This window comes from Nylanderia fulva, unplaced genomic scaffold (genome assembly GCF_048542155.1).
Source record: "Nylanderia fulva isolate GAGA-0341 unplaced genomic scaffold, ASM4854215v1 Scaffold8, whole genome shotgun sequence".
Lineage (NCBI taxonomy): Eukaryota > Metazoa > Arthropoda > Insecta > Hymenoptera > Formicidae > Nylanderia > Nylanderia fulva.
In genome coordinates, this window is record NW_028190916.1 from 3,227,109 (window position 1) to 3,241,831 (window position 14,723).

Sequence of the window (14,723 nt, forward strand, 5' to 3'; positions counted from 1 at the left end):
ATTGGCTACATTTTAAAAAATTAAAGATTATAAGGAAATACTATTAAAATATTTTCAATTATAAATAAAAAAATGTTTAATACATTTTTCTGCTTCAAATACAAATAATATTTAATTATTTTCTATGTATTGCAATTTATATAAATAATGAATAAAATGACTTTGGTAACATACTTTGAAAACTGTTGCCATTCAATCAAAAAACCGTAAGAGTGGAGCCAACGATTTGCAAATTTTTAAATGTTTTTATGACATACAATTTTTGTTTTCGTGATATACATGCATTAATAAAGTTTAAATTGTGTAAAAAAAATTCGTATCGGTAAAAATACATATATATTTTAAAAATTATAACTATGCCAACGACTAACACACGATTGACGTTTTACAACAGTAATTGGCCACTCGGCCAATGATTGTTTTGTGGTTATGGAAACTGTGTGACAGTTATTGGCCCCTTATATCGAGTGACAGATAAGACAGTAAGTTTATTTGTTATATTACTAAAAAGATATATTTTTCAGCTGTAAATAAAATATTCAATATTCTATTATAATGAATAGAAAGAAATAATTTATTAAAAATATATAAATTTATGTAAAAGTAATAATTAATAAAATTTTTTATTAAAAAAATTTTTAATTTTTAGGTTATATTTTAAAATTAATCTATCAAAAAAAAATACCAAAAGTTAAAAAAATTAACAAAAATATTTTGAAAATCAAATTGAAGATTAGTACTATTCATGCAGTCGTAAAAATGGATTGTTAAAACATCTTTAAAACAATAATTTGATATTACTAGAAAATATACTACTTTTCAGTCAGCTGTAAGTAAAATATTCAATACTATAGGGCAGGGTATTAGTATTATATCATTATAAAATAGAAACAAATAATTTATTATAAATAAATCAGTTTATAATACAAATTATAATAATTGATAAAATTCTTAATTTACAAATTTTTAATTTTTAGAATTAATTTCTAAATTGAACAAAATGCCAAAAGTTAAGAAAGATAACAAGTACCAAAAAAAATATTGTGAAAAACAAATTAATATTTTAATTAATATGTTCATCTTATGTTAAATATATGTAATAAAATATATATTGATTTAATAATTTTGGTTTTTTGATGCTAAATAATTTTTTGTCACTCTTTAATTATATATATATATATATATATTTACTCATTCTAGCATGGATAGAGGCCAATCACTATCGCACTGTTGTACAATAACTGTGTTAATATAGCCAATGATTATCTTTTTTGACAAGAGAGTTTTTTTTACATAATTTTTATTAATTCCTAAATTTTTATGATGGATTTTATTTTATTATGGATTATTATTATTTTTCACAGAGATTAGTACTAGTGGTTTTTTCTCTAAATTATTGAATTCAGGTTCATAATTCGATTTTTGTTTTGCGATCTTGCTTAAGTGGCCAATCACTATATTGTTTACCCCTATTGAAATGTTTCGTAACAGAAACATCGAAATGGCACGTACAACAGATTTAAAAAAAAAATAACAAAATTGGACGAATATAAGTGAGAACAATTGAATAGAGAGCACAACAAATATTTATTTAGCAGGGCGCGATATTTGGCCGGAATGTAAGTAAGCCACGAAATGTAAACAAGCCATAAAAATTAATTAGCCGAAATTGATGTTCGAATACAATCGCAATAATAAATGCTACCGCGGCGCATTTTAATCAATGGAGATAATTAATCCTACACAAATTGTACGCGAGTCACGTTGGCAACAGCTTTAATTGGGCCGAGGGATCATCGAGCGATTCCACCCGAGCTATCGATATCAATCGAAAAGTTTCTTAATAGCCGAGAGATGACTCGAGGTGGCGCACGAGAAGCCAAGTTATTTACGCCTTCGTCGTTATTAAAGTTTCATAAAACGTCCGTCGATGTTATCGGTTCTTCTGTCGTAATACAGCTGACATTCTCACTCCGTCGGTGTGATCTTCAAAGCTTACTCGATATATCAAGGCAAAACGAGCTTTCGCACAGAGATCCAAAACCATTGAATGCAAAATCTGTACTGAGAACTTATATATATATCGTTATTCATAAAACTTTCTCAAAGGTCTCGGGAATAGAACGTACATCTCATACCGCGCGCGCCTACGGGTTGTATTAAATTAAAATTACTTCCCGAGAGGGAAATAAATCTATAGAAATTAAAAATTTAAGCAGTTTTTCTCTCCGTTAAAATAATGCATAATATATTTTTTTGTATTTAAATAATTAATAATTGGAAGGAGAATATATGTATACGTATTCATTGTTCTTAGCTCTCAGCGGCGCAAGTGAAAAATAGGTGAATGTTAGGCTGCACTTTCCACAACGAAATGTAGCGTACCGTCGAGGATTCGCTATTAGTGTCCTTAGGCTTACACATCCTTATATATTTATATCCTAGAAAAGCTACGGTATAACACAACAGAGTTCTCAATTAATCATATTTCACTTTTATGATGATTATGAATATAATTACCTATAATATTTATAATTTTACACACATTTGCCGATCTTAAATATTTGAAAATATTGAAATAAGTTTAAGCAGTTTTCATCTTCTGATTATTATTCGCGTATAATTTTGTAAGTTTTAATTGCATATTATCTTTAAAGTGCGCACAATTTCTCACACCACCTTTCAATTTTGCCATTTAGCAGAAGCAATCTCGAAATGATAATAAAATTTGCTTAATTCGCAGAAATCTAACTTAGAGGTGCTTTTCCGCATACTGTTTTGAATAATTTTGTAGAATTTCTGTACACATAGTTCACAGCTCTTTTCATTAGCTAACCATAGAGCACAGAGTTTAGCAAGTACAAATAATGTGCACAAGTTACAAAAGCATATATACTTACTCGTTGCATACAAAATTTCTGTTACTTTAATAATAACAGCAGTGTGCTATATATTACAATCTTCCCAAAATTGGGAGATAGTACATTCCTATTGAGAAACTTGATACATTTTCAACGAAAATCTAAAGATTTGTAGCTTAAAACTTCTCGAACAAACATTCATAATTCAATACAATGAAAATTCTCTATAAAATAATATAAAAAATAAAAGTCATTTAATAAACATTTATATGTAGTATATATAACAATATTCTCTTGCCACAAAATAAAGAATGAATTTTTGCATCTGAAATTTTGAACAAACGCCTGATCCATTCAAAGCAGTAAAATAATTTCCGCATTTGTTGTGCGTTGACAAGGGGAATGATTGACGACGTGCGTATTTTACGAGCGACAAATCGAAGACTTTTTCTCCGGAGAAAGAAACTTTGAAACTTCGCCTTGTATCCGCAGAAAGCACCGAAGCAGTCGGACTGTTCGTTGCTGCAATTTGCAATTCAAAACGAAAAGTAAGATTTCTCGGTGCACACCGATGTACGCAGACTGGCATACGCCAGCCGCGTTTCGAAATTTAACATCGATAACTTATAACTGAGTTAATCGTTGCATATTAACGAGAAACGAACTTGGCGTTGTAATGTCGCAGTTATAATGTCGTCTATAGAAATTCGTCGATTCGAAAGAGGTCGGCATTTTAGAAAGCAATGCAACGCTTTTGCTTTTATTCTCAGTTTTAATTTGCAATTTAAAATTTCAGTAACATAAGAATAATTAACATTCTGTCTCACGGAAGCGACGAGCTCGCTAAAAATTTTTAAATAGAAATATATACCTATCAAGTTTTTATTACATTGTATTGTAGTCATTTAGTCGTTTGTTAAAACGATAAGAGATATTCATATGTGGATCAGTGAATTGATTATAATTAATGACATTAATAAGCAGAACGTTATAAATTTCTGCGCGAGACGTCCAATTTAGTGCGTGTAGAAATGCATCAGGTCGCATTGCGTAATAACATTTTCTACATAATTACATAAATTTGCATCAATATTAACATACAAAATAATGATGATTAACAGGTTTATCATTTTCATAATCTATTGAAACATAAAATGATTATTTCGTCATTGCGTTAGTTTATGACAGAAATTCAATTTCATACTCAAAGAATTGATTAAATCTACGGTAAAATTAATGGAATTTTATTTTGTTAATTTTCCGCGCTTTCCGCAATTTATTAAGTCGTAAACTGTCAGAGTAAAAAATTAAATCTGTTACGCACAATGTACAATTTCATGTGAAACTTCATATTTTGTTAGATAAGCAAGTTCTGCAAAAAGAAATTGTTTCACATAAGTACGAGAATTTTCACTGTTATCGGTTAAAGCGTTAGATGAGAAAACATTAAGGTGTGATATCTATAAAATATAATAACAGTTGTAAAACCATATAATAGCGGTATTATATTATATTATTGCAATATAACAGTGCAACCGTGTATAGGTTTGTTCCATTAGAGCACTTTTCATTCGACACGATTCCACATAGTAATTTCAGATATTATTCGCAAGCGAAATGACATGGCAGAAATAACAATAATATTCGCGTTTGAAATGTGCATCCGCGTATAGAAAATGGAGGTAAATGCAGTGACCACTGCCCATTTTACTAGCGTTGCATAAAAGGAGAAAATAACAAAAGGACGTAAATGTGATAAACGTTTTGCATCGTGTGTATCCACAATATAATATACAACTAATATAATAATAGGTATAATTGCAAATTAATAAAAATGAATGATTCTGCGCGGCAAACCGTGATCCTACAATATATCAGAATATAATTTTTTAAAAGCGATCATTAATATTAAAAAAGTATGTACATTTTTTAATATTAATAACCGCTTTTAAAAAATTATATTCTAATATTATATATCCATATATATGTATATATTTTATATTAAAGAATACATTTATATTCATGTATATGTAACCGTATAAATTTATATTACATATAAAGTCAGAAAAAAAGAACGAAATTCCTTTATATTAAAATTTAAATATAAAATCATCTCCTTTAAACAAGTAAACACTTAATATAAATGTTTCTGTGTTTTTTCCCGTGTAATAAACGAGTTACACTGCATTCTCTGGTGGGAAGCAGAAATGTGGGATAGTTCGCGGTATGGATAGAATGCGGCGTATGCAGCTCGCGCTAGAAAATGTAATTTTAGGATTGTAACGCGGCCACTAAAATTATACTTTTTTAAATCCCACTATTTGACGCAATAATTTATATCAGTAATTGTTTCTTTATACGTATCATTAGACCTTAGTAACTCTAAAACAGTGCGATACGCCCCGTTATTTTCTACCTGCGCGGCAGAAGTGTCCGATGCAGTATTACCGTGAGTAATTACTAAATTTGCATTCTTTCATTTGCGCGAGCGGGAATCGCATCGTCATGCAAAACGAATAAGTGAAAAATAGAATGTCGTGTGATATAATCAAGAGAGACATTTTTCTCTTTCGCATTTAGCATTAACGATACGCGCAGCAAAAATACTTTGAAATTTGAATTTCTTTTACATATTTTCTTGTGTATTTTTTAACAAAAAAAAGTGCATTAAATGCTATTAATTTTGAGATATTTAATATAAATAATGTGAAAAGCTACGTAGAGAATAGAATTCGAATAAATTATATCCTTGACTTAATAAGCTTGATCAAGAAATTCAGGATAAAAAATTCATTCCGAAACATCGTACATAGACTCATTATCTCCTTTACTTCATTTTAGATTTTAAAGGCTCTCGTAAAAATATAGAGACGCGTATATCGCAACTAACATCGTTAGCGAATATATACTTTCAATTTCTGACGATATTTTCCATCCGATAAAAAATTTGCGATAAGTCAGCACGTAGAGCAAACTTTGTTTCTTTACGATATTCGTGGAATGAAGATCTCTCGTCGTGACAATCATCGCGCGCGTTTTTGTCATTTCAAGACTTATGATATTACAAAGAAATTACTTCGAGTTAAAAAGTTCCGAGAAATGAAGACCACCGACGACGCGATACTTGTGATAGCAGTGACATTTAAATTTTTATCCGACTTCACGCTCCAATTAAAGAGACCATTGAAAAGAGCAATTATTATACGTAGCTGCGATTCAGTTTCTAAATAATGACCGGCTTTATCAACTTTTTCAACTTCGGTGCAACAGTTTTCTCGCGTTTTTCGCCGATCCGTTGAAGAAAGAAAGTCTAATAATGATTCCCTGAATAGGTATTGCTTGAGATGAAGAAATGGGCGTTAGGAAATAAAGGGGATAAAACGTTTTGCACACGTTGCGAGTTGCAGTGTTAGCAATATCAGCTCGGAGCGAAGAAATTTCAAGAAAAGAAGAAAAAGAAAAGAACACTCTCGAGTGACGGAATAATGGGACAATGGAGAATGGAGATGTGTGCTAACTTCGTAAATGCTTAGAGATGAATAATAACATTCTTATGCGAGGACAACAACGAAGTAAGAAGAGAAAAGAAATATGCTACAGTAAAAAATAACACTCACTATTCATTGAACGTTCGAAAAGTTATAGAAAAATATAAAACAATAATATTCATATAATATCAATATGTATCATATTAATATATATAATATTAATATTTAATATATAATTCATATTAATATATATAATTAATATTAATTTATAATACTACAGAATCAAGATTTTGAATAATACACGCGCTGATCTCTGTATATATTTCCAAAAAAATAATGTTCCACACTAACAAAAAGAAAATATATTTTAAGACAGAAACCTTTTTATCTACAAATCCACTTCTGAATCGAGCAACCCTTGCAAGACCACGTGCAACAGACGCGATATTATCATTCCATTCGCGTTTGTTCTTGCAAAAATTCCCAACTCGCAACAGAACGCGAATGCATTGAGAGAAGAAAGAGATGCAAAGAATCCATCTAAGGGATTTACATGATGATGCACGGTGGCTTGTTCAAATATTCCTCCGATGTATCGGATACGCGTCTGTGATACAACCTGTTCCTCACGCAGATGCACGCGCAGGATGCATCTATCGTATGATTCATGCAGCTCATGTATAGCTTTCCAACAAGCGCGACTACTATTTGGCAGGTTCTTTCCATTGACAATAGGGAGACAGAGGAATGGCTCCATCTCCGCAAGACCTTCATCTTGAAACCCCATATCGATATGTATCTTTGAATCAATTTCGAGATATCTTTGAATCATTATGCATTTGCGACTCTATTTTCGTTCTAATGTCTTTAGCTTTTGGTATGCGCATCTGTACTTTCGCTCTAAATTTTCGCGACATTTCTTCCGTCATATATGAAATTTTTGCACCTCGTGTTACTTTGATTGCGCAGACTGTTTCTGTCTTAATTCAACTTTACTAAATCTGGATTGCATAAATAAAATTTTTTATTTATTCCAAGGATCAGGAGACGCGGTAGCGTCTCGCTAAGTTATATCTTTCATTCGTCAAATTAAAATACAATCTACAAAAAAACAAAAAAAAATATCGAAAGATATCGAAAAGATAGCGAAAATATCGAAACAATAGCGAAAATTATCCGTAGGACGCTACTGTGTATCCTTTACCGGACGTAACACGATTTTCGTAACCTTGAAAACAAAAATTTGAAATATTTCATGAACGGAAACATATTTTTCAAAAGATGACCATATCAATCGAAAGCGCGATTTTTTCCGAGTAAAATGAGACCTTAACGAACTTGATAGCTCTATTGGTTGCGGAGATATGAATTTTTCAAGTTATTTTTTGGTCGAAAAGGTGTCACTTTTTTTTAAGACTACGGCGTCGTACTTGTCCGCGGTCACCCATCCCGACAAAGTGATTCTGTCCGAAGCTGCTTTACCTTATCCGCGGTCACCCATCCTAGTATAGTGACATTTTCCTCAGCTGCTTAACCTTTTAAGCAACCAAACGAAAAATAAATTCTCGCTCTCTCTCACTCTCTCTCTCTCCCCCCCTCTCCCCCCCTCTCTCTCCCCTCTCTCTCCCCCCTTTTTCTCCCTTTCTCTCTTGCTTTCCCACGTCTTTTTTCGCTCTCTCTCGCCCTCTCTCGCTTTCTCTCGCTGTCTCTCGTTCTCTCTTGCTCTCTACCGCTCTCTCGCGTTCTCTCGCTCTCTGCCGCTCTCTCTCGCGTTCTCTCGCTCTCTCCCACTCTCTCTCGCGTTCTCTCGCTCTCTCTCGTCTCTCGCTCTCTCTCGGTTTTTTTTCGCTCTTTCTCGCTTTCTCTCGCTGTTTCTCGCCTTCTCTCGTTCTCTCTCGCTCTCTCGCTTTCTTCCGGTCTCTCTCGCTCTCTCCCGCTCTCTCTCTCGCGCTCTCTCGGCCTCTCTCGCTCTCTCTCGCTCCCTCTCGTCTTCTCTCACTCTCTCTTGGTTTTTTTCGCTTTCTCTCGCTGTTTCTCGCTCTCTCTCGTTCTCTCCCGCTCTCTCTCGCTTTCTTTCGCTCTCTCTCGCTCTCTCCCGCTTTGTATCGCTCTCTCTCGCTCTCTCTCGCCCTCTCTCGCTGTCTCTCGCTCCCTCTTGCTCTCTGCCGCTCTCTCTCGCGTTCTCTCGTTCTCTCTCGTCTTCTCTCGCTCTCTCTCGGTTTTTTTTCGCTCTCTCTCGCTTTCTCACGCTGTTTCTCGTCTTCTCTCGTTCTCTCCCGCTCTCTCTCGCTTTCTTTCGCTCTCTCTCGCTCTCTCCCGCTCTCTATCGCTCTCTCTCGCGCTCTCTCGGCCTCTCTCGCTCCCTCTCGTCTTCTCTCACTCTCTCTCGGTTTTTTTCGCTTTCTCTCGCTGTTTCTCGCTCTCTCTCGTTCTCTCCCGCTCTCTCTCGCTTTCTTTCGCTCTCTCTCGCTCTCTCCCGCTTTGTATCGCTCTCTCTCGCTCTCTCTCTTGCCCTCTCTCGCTGTCTCTCGCTCCCTCTTGCTCTCTGCCGCTCTCTCTCGCGTTCTCTCGGCCTCTCTCGCTCTCTCTCGCTCCCTCTCGTCTTCTCTCACTCTCTCTCGGTATTTTTCGCTTTCTCTCGCTGTTTCTCGCTCTCTCTCGTTCTCTCCCGCTCTCTCTCGTTTTCTTTCGCTTTCTCTCGCTCTCTCCCGCTTTGTATCGCTCTCTCTCGCTCTCTCTCGCCCTCTCTCGCTGTCTCTCGCTCCCTCTTGCTCTCTGCCGCTCTCTCTCGCGTTCTCTCGCTCTCTCTCGTCTTCTCTCGCTCTCTCTCGGTTTTTTTCGCTCTCTCTCGCTTTCTCACGCTGTTTCTCGCCTTCTTTTGTTCTCTCCCGCTCTTTCTCGTTCTCTTTCGTTCTCTCTCGTTTTTTTCCGCTCTCTCTCGCTCTCTCCCGCTTTCTATCGCTCTCTATCGCTCTCTCTCGCTCTCTCCCGCTTTGTATCGCTCTCTATCGCTCTCTCTCGCTCTCTCTTGCTCTCTCCCGCTTTCTCTCGCTCTCTCTTGCTCCCTCTTGCTCCCTCTTGCTCTCTCCCGCTCTCTCTCTTGGGTCCTCTTGCTCTCTCTCGTCTTCTCTCATTATAAATATAAAAAAATATACATTTATTTAATGCATTTTGTTTAATGATCTTTGCAAAAATATGTGAAATCCCACAAAAAAAGACATCACAGATGTAAAAAAAAAGCGCTAAGTTATATCTTTCGTCAGCAAAAATAGTTCTTTATAATAATAAAAAATATAATCTTCTCAAAAATTATGTTTATAGCCAAAATAATTCTTTGCAAAAATTAATCATTATCAAAAATATTTTCTCAAAAATTATATTTATAAATTATATTTTATTTTTGTTAATAATACTAGAAAAAAATTAAAATATTAGCATCAAAAAGTAGTGAAATCAAAAAATTGCGCTAAATAATTATATTGATAATACGAGAAAAAAGGTTAAAATATTAGCATCAAAAAGTAGTCAAATCAAAAAGTTGCACTAAGTAAGTGACAACATAATATATAATATTTAGATAAATTTCTTATAATGATACAAATGTATAATTATTGCTTTATTTTAAAACGTTTATAATATATACAATAACAAAATAAATTCAGTAAAATATATATATATATATATATTTATTCATCTTTATATTTAAATAACATGAATAATTATGTAATTAATTTAAACTGGAATGTATATACATTGTAAAGTTATTATATATTTTTATAAAATATTTAGATAAATAGATATATATAAAAAATAAATTATTTATCTCTAAATAATTATTTAATTCAAATATATTTAAACGTATATTCAAAAAAGGTAATATAAGGCACAAAGAATTAAATTTAGGAAATTAAAAAAATTTAAAGTTAAATAAAAATTTTTAATTTAAATTAAAAAATAAAAGTAAAAATAAAAGTAAAAAAAATGTAATGTACAAAAAATACTTAGCGCTGTTTTTGTATTGTTATTTTAACACATTAGTAAATAAAATAAAATATAAATCAAAGTATAGACTAATTTTTTTACTGCAATACGCTTCAATAGAAATCTATAAACATATTACGTGGCTCGATATTCGAATGACATGTGGCTAGCTGAACATATCGATATACATGTATGAAATATATGTATATAATGTAACATGCAATAATTGTCATATTAAACAGATTCAACGATTGGGCAATGTGAATGGGCTAAGTGAAAATTATAAAAATGAATTTACTATACATTAATATATGCTAAAGACGTATACATATACATATATATGTTATTAATATATGTATACCAGGGTTGGGAAGTAACGAGTTACTTGTAACGAAGTTACAGTTACAGTTACTTTTTTTCGGTAACTATAACTTAACTTCGTTACTTTTTTCCATCTGTAACTGTAACTGTAACTTAGTTACATTTTTTTAGTAACTAGTAACTATTTTAATAGTTACTTTATTAGTTACTTTTTTTGGAAACATGCGCTAAAAGTATTGTTTAAGTATGGTAGCCGTTATATTATTAAATTAAATTTTGATAACAGTAGCATATGGATCTTCATATGATTTAATCTTTTACCTAAAATTTTCATTTTGTGTACATAAAATAATATAACACATAATTAAGTTCGACCAATCACAGTCAAATATTTAAAAAAACTCTTAAAGATAATAATTGATCGATTTGCTTGCGACTTTGCGATTACCATTTAGTAACTTACTATAACTATTTTTACTGTTGTATATAAAGATCATTCATACATTGATGTTAATTGCAAAGTCGCAAGCAAATCGATCAATATTACATTCAAGAATTTTTTTAAATACTTGACTGTAATTGTGCATAAAATGTAAGCTCCTTATATTTAAAACAATGTATAATTATTTTTAAAAAGTAACTGAAAAGTAACGACTCGTTACTTTTAGAGTAACTGTAACTGTAACGAGTTATTTTTTAAAATCGGTAACTTGTAACTGTAACTAGTTATTTTTTCAATGAAATAACTGTAACTGTAACTAGTTACTTTTACAAAGTAACTTTCCCAACCCTGATGTATACATATATTAATTAATGTATATGGAGCATTTCAAAGTGTTTAATTGATCAATCAAAATATAAATGAATAAAAATTTCTTTATTCTAATACATGTTTTAAAGCATTTGCAATGTTTTCCTGATCGCAATCAAAGTTTCGAGATAGATGTTTAAAGCGCATTATTTTCATTATGAATTTTTTTATAAAAAAGATTCAAATATAATTTCATGATTCTTTAATTTCGACTTATTTTGACTTCATCATTTCACTCTCCAAAGATAGGATGCGACTTCTGTGTGTGATATATTCTGTATATACACATTTCGTTACTAATCATCATTTTTAAGAACGTTTCGTAGTCAAAGGGCTATAATACAAAAACAGCGCTAAGTATTTTTTGTACATTACATTTTTTTTACTTTTATTTTTACTTTTATTTTTTAATTTAAATTAAAAATTTTTATTTAACTTTAAATTTTTTTAATTTCCTAAATTTAATTCTTTGTGCCTTATATTACCTTTTTTGAATATACGTTTAAATATATTTGAATTAAATAATTATTTAGAGATAAATAATTTATTTTTTATATATATCTATTTATCTAAATATTTTATAAAAATATATAATAACTTTACAATGTATATACATTCCAGTTTAAATTAATTACATAATTATTCATGTTATTTAAATATAAAGATGAATAAATATATATATATATATATTTTACTGAATTTATTTTGTTATTGTATATATTATAAACGTTTTAAAATAAAGCAATAATTATACATTTGTATCATTATAAGAAATTTATCTAAATATTATATATTATGTTGTCACTTACTTAGTGCAACTTTTTGATTTGACTACTTTTTGATGCTAATATTTTAACCTTTTTTCTCGTATTATCAATATAATTATTTAGCGCAATTTTTTGATTTCACTACTTTTTGATGCTAATATTTTAATTTTTTTCTAGTATTATTAACAAAAATAAAATATAATTTATAAATATAATTTTTGAGAAAATATTTTTGATAATGATTAATTTTTGCAAAGAATTATTTTGGCTATAAACATAATTTTTGAGAAGATTATATTTTTTATTATTATAAAGAACTATTTTTGCTGACGAAAGATATAACTTAGCGCTTTTTTTTTACATCTGTGATGTCTTTTTTTGTGTAAATAGTTTACCGCGTGTCATGCTAATAATAAGCTTGACGATTTATTCAGTCCTCTGACATATTTAATATTGCTTTATCTTGAGCAAAAATGTCATATTATGATGATTTATTATAGCAATTTCCAATTATAATTATTTATCATAATAAATAGTTAATTGAACTTTTCCAAGATAAAGAAAAGTTAGCGTTAATTATAAAGAGATTGCGAATGATCGATTAAGTGTACTCTACGATTTCAAGTACTCCAAAGGGTGTAGAAGAAGCAGCTGCGCGCGATATCCGCGAACGAAAAGTATGGTCGCCTATCGCCAATAAATATCTAACATTTTCCAATATAACCCGCATGGTCGGTAGCAAGGAAGCAATCGGAAAGGATAACGGCGAATCGAAGTAATTCCAAGTTGTTCGTTCGAACGAAGAAATTATGTTATCGATGCCGTCGCATTATTTTTCCTACTCCATGATCGGATTTCGTATTATGTAACGAGAAAACAATCGACATTTTATAGTAATAACGATATCCTAAAGTTAAAAGTGAAACGATAATAATGAACCAAACTGCCCTGCAATCTCATTTTCACATAGAGAAAATTCATTGATTTAATTAAATTTTTTTGGTTAATTATTCATGCATAGAATTTTTTTACAAATTCTTACATCATTTTTCATCTATCGGAATAAAATATTTTTTAAATAATAGTTAATTTTTACTTGAAAATTATATGTAATTGAGACATGCAGAAAGATAATGATATCCGCTGAATTTGACGCGATGCTGATGTTTTCATTAATGAGTGATTGCATATAAACGCCGAGATTCATTAATATTCCCGGTTGCTCATTTCTGTCGCGTGTTTTCTTCGTGCCAAAAAGACACGCTTTTTTGCACGACATACTTTTTTTCCATTTGCCTTAGGCTTAATGCACCGGATATTCTTTTCAATATTTTCTATCGCGAGTTGACACTGCAATCGCAGTGTAAAGACGGAAACGAATGAGAAACTTTTCAAGATCCGGAAGCTAATAATTTCTGATGAGTTCAGCAGAAACATGTAAATAAAAAAAAGATGTATGCACTTTTTCCTTTTATATTTTTATGACGAATCGATAATGATGATTGAACTATATATAAAAAGTGCAATCTTTCAGAAAAATTGTCGAAAATTATTCGCCGCGGCATGCTTTGACAACGAACGTTTGTTCGCCATTGAATGGCGTATTGTGTGTGAATGACGCTCAATTCTTCTCGCGTGAAAGTCGCGAGACAGGGGCGTGAAAGAGCACAGCTGTTTGCCGTGTCACGCTAATGCTCGCGGTAGGTAGAATCAGATAAAAACCAGTTAATCCATCTTGTGTCGCGCTCGTGTTGCTTACAAGCGTTAAATTACAAGATTTACGACAGCATCACGAGTGTGCATTGATTACGATAAGTTACTTTAAATCGACGGTCCAAGTTTTTGCCGACTCAGCTTTCATCTGGAGGAGAATGAGAGCTCTGCGCGTGTAATTACGGAGAGAAATGAGCGGCTCTATTATACATATTATATTATTATAAAAAGGTTACACGCGCGCGCGGTTTTTCCCGCCACTTATCGTACAAACGATGTGTATCTCACTTCTCACTCAATTATATGTGTAATATAATGTAATAGTAAAGATAAAAATTGCTCCAATTCTGAAAGTTATGCTGTGCATTAAATTACGAGTGCAATTATCGCATGAACACATAAATTGTTCGAGATTTAAATAAAATTTTTCACTTAAAGTTCTCATTGTATAGAACCTTTTCATTTTGACAAATTAATTACTATATTATTTCTGAAGGGAAATTTAATCAACGACATGGTCTGTCGTAATTCTTCAATATGAAAAATTGAAATGCCGATACAATTAAATCTCACAATCAAACTAAATTTCTTTAAATTACATCCATCAATAATTAATATTATTTTAATAATTTTTACGTAAAATTTTGTTTTCAATATATTTGTGTCGAAAAAAAGATTAAGTGCTTCGCGTCAAAGCTTTTTATCCAATAATTCGTGATCGAAAAAACTACTGTTGCAGCTCCGGAATTATAATTTAGCGTAATCGGATATATGTGTAATC

The 14,723-nt window shown here is 31.6% G+C and overlaps 1 protein-coding gene across 4 annotated transcripts in view; it reads right to left on the bottom strand.

Moving 5' to 3' along the window:
* The window catches only part of sm (heterogeneous nuclear ribonucleoprotein L), a 178,752-nt gene that overhangs the window by 98,386 nt on the left and 65,643 nt on the right, over positions 1-14,723 (bottom strand). The window lies entirely within an intron of this gene.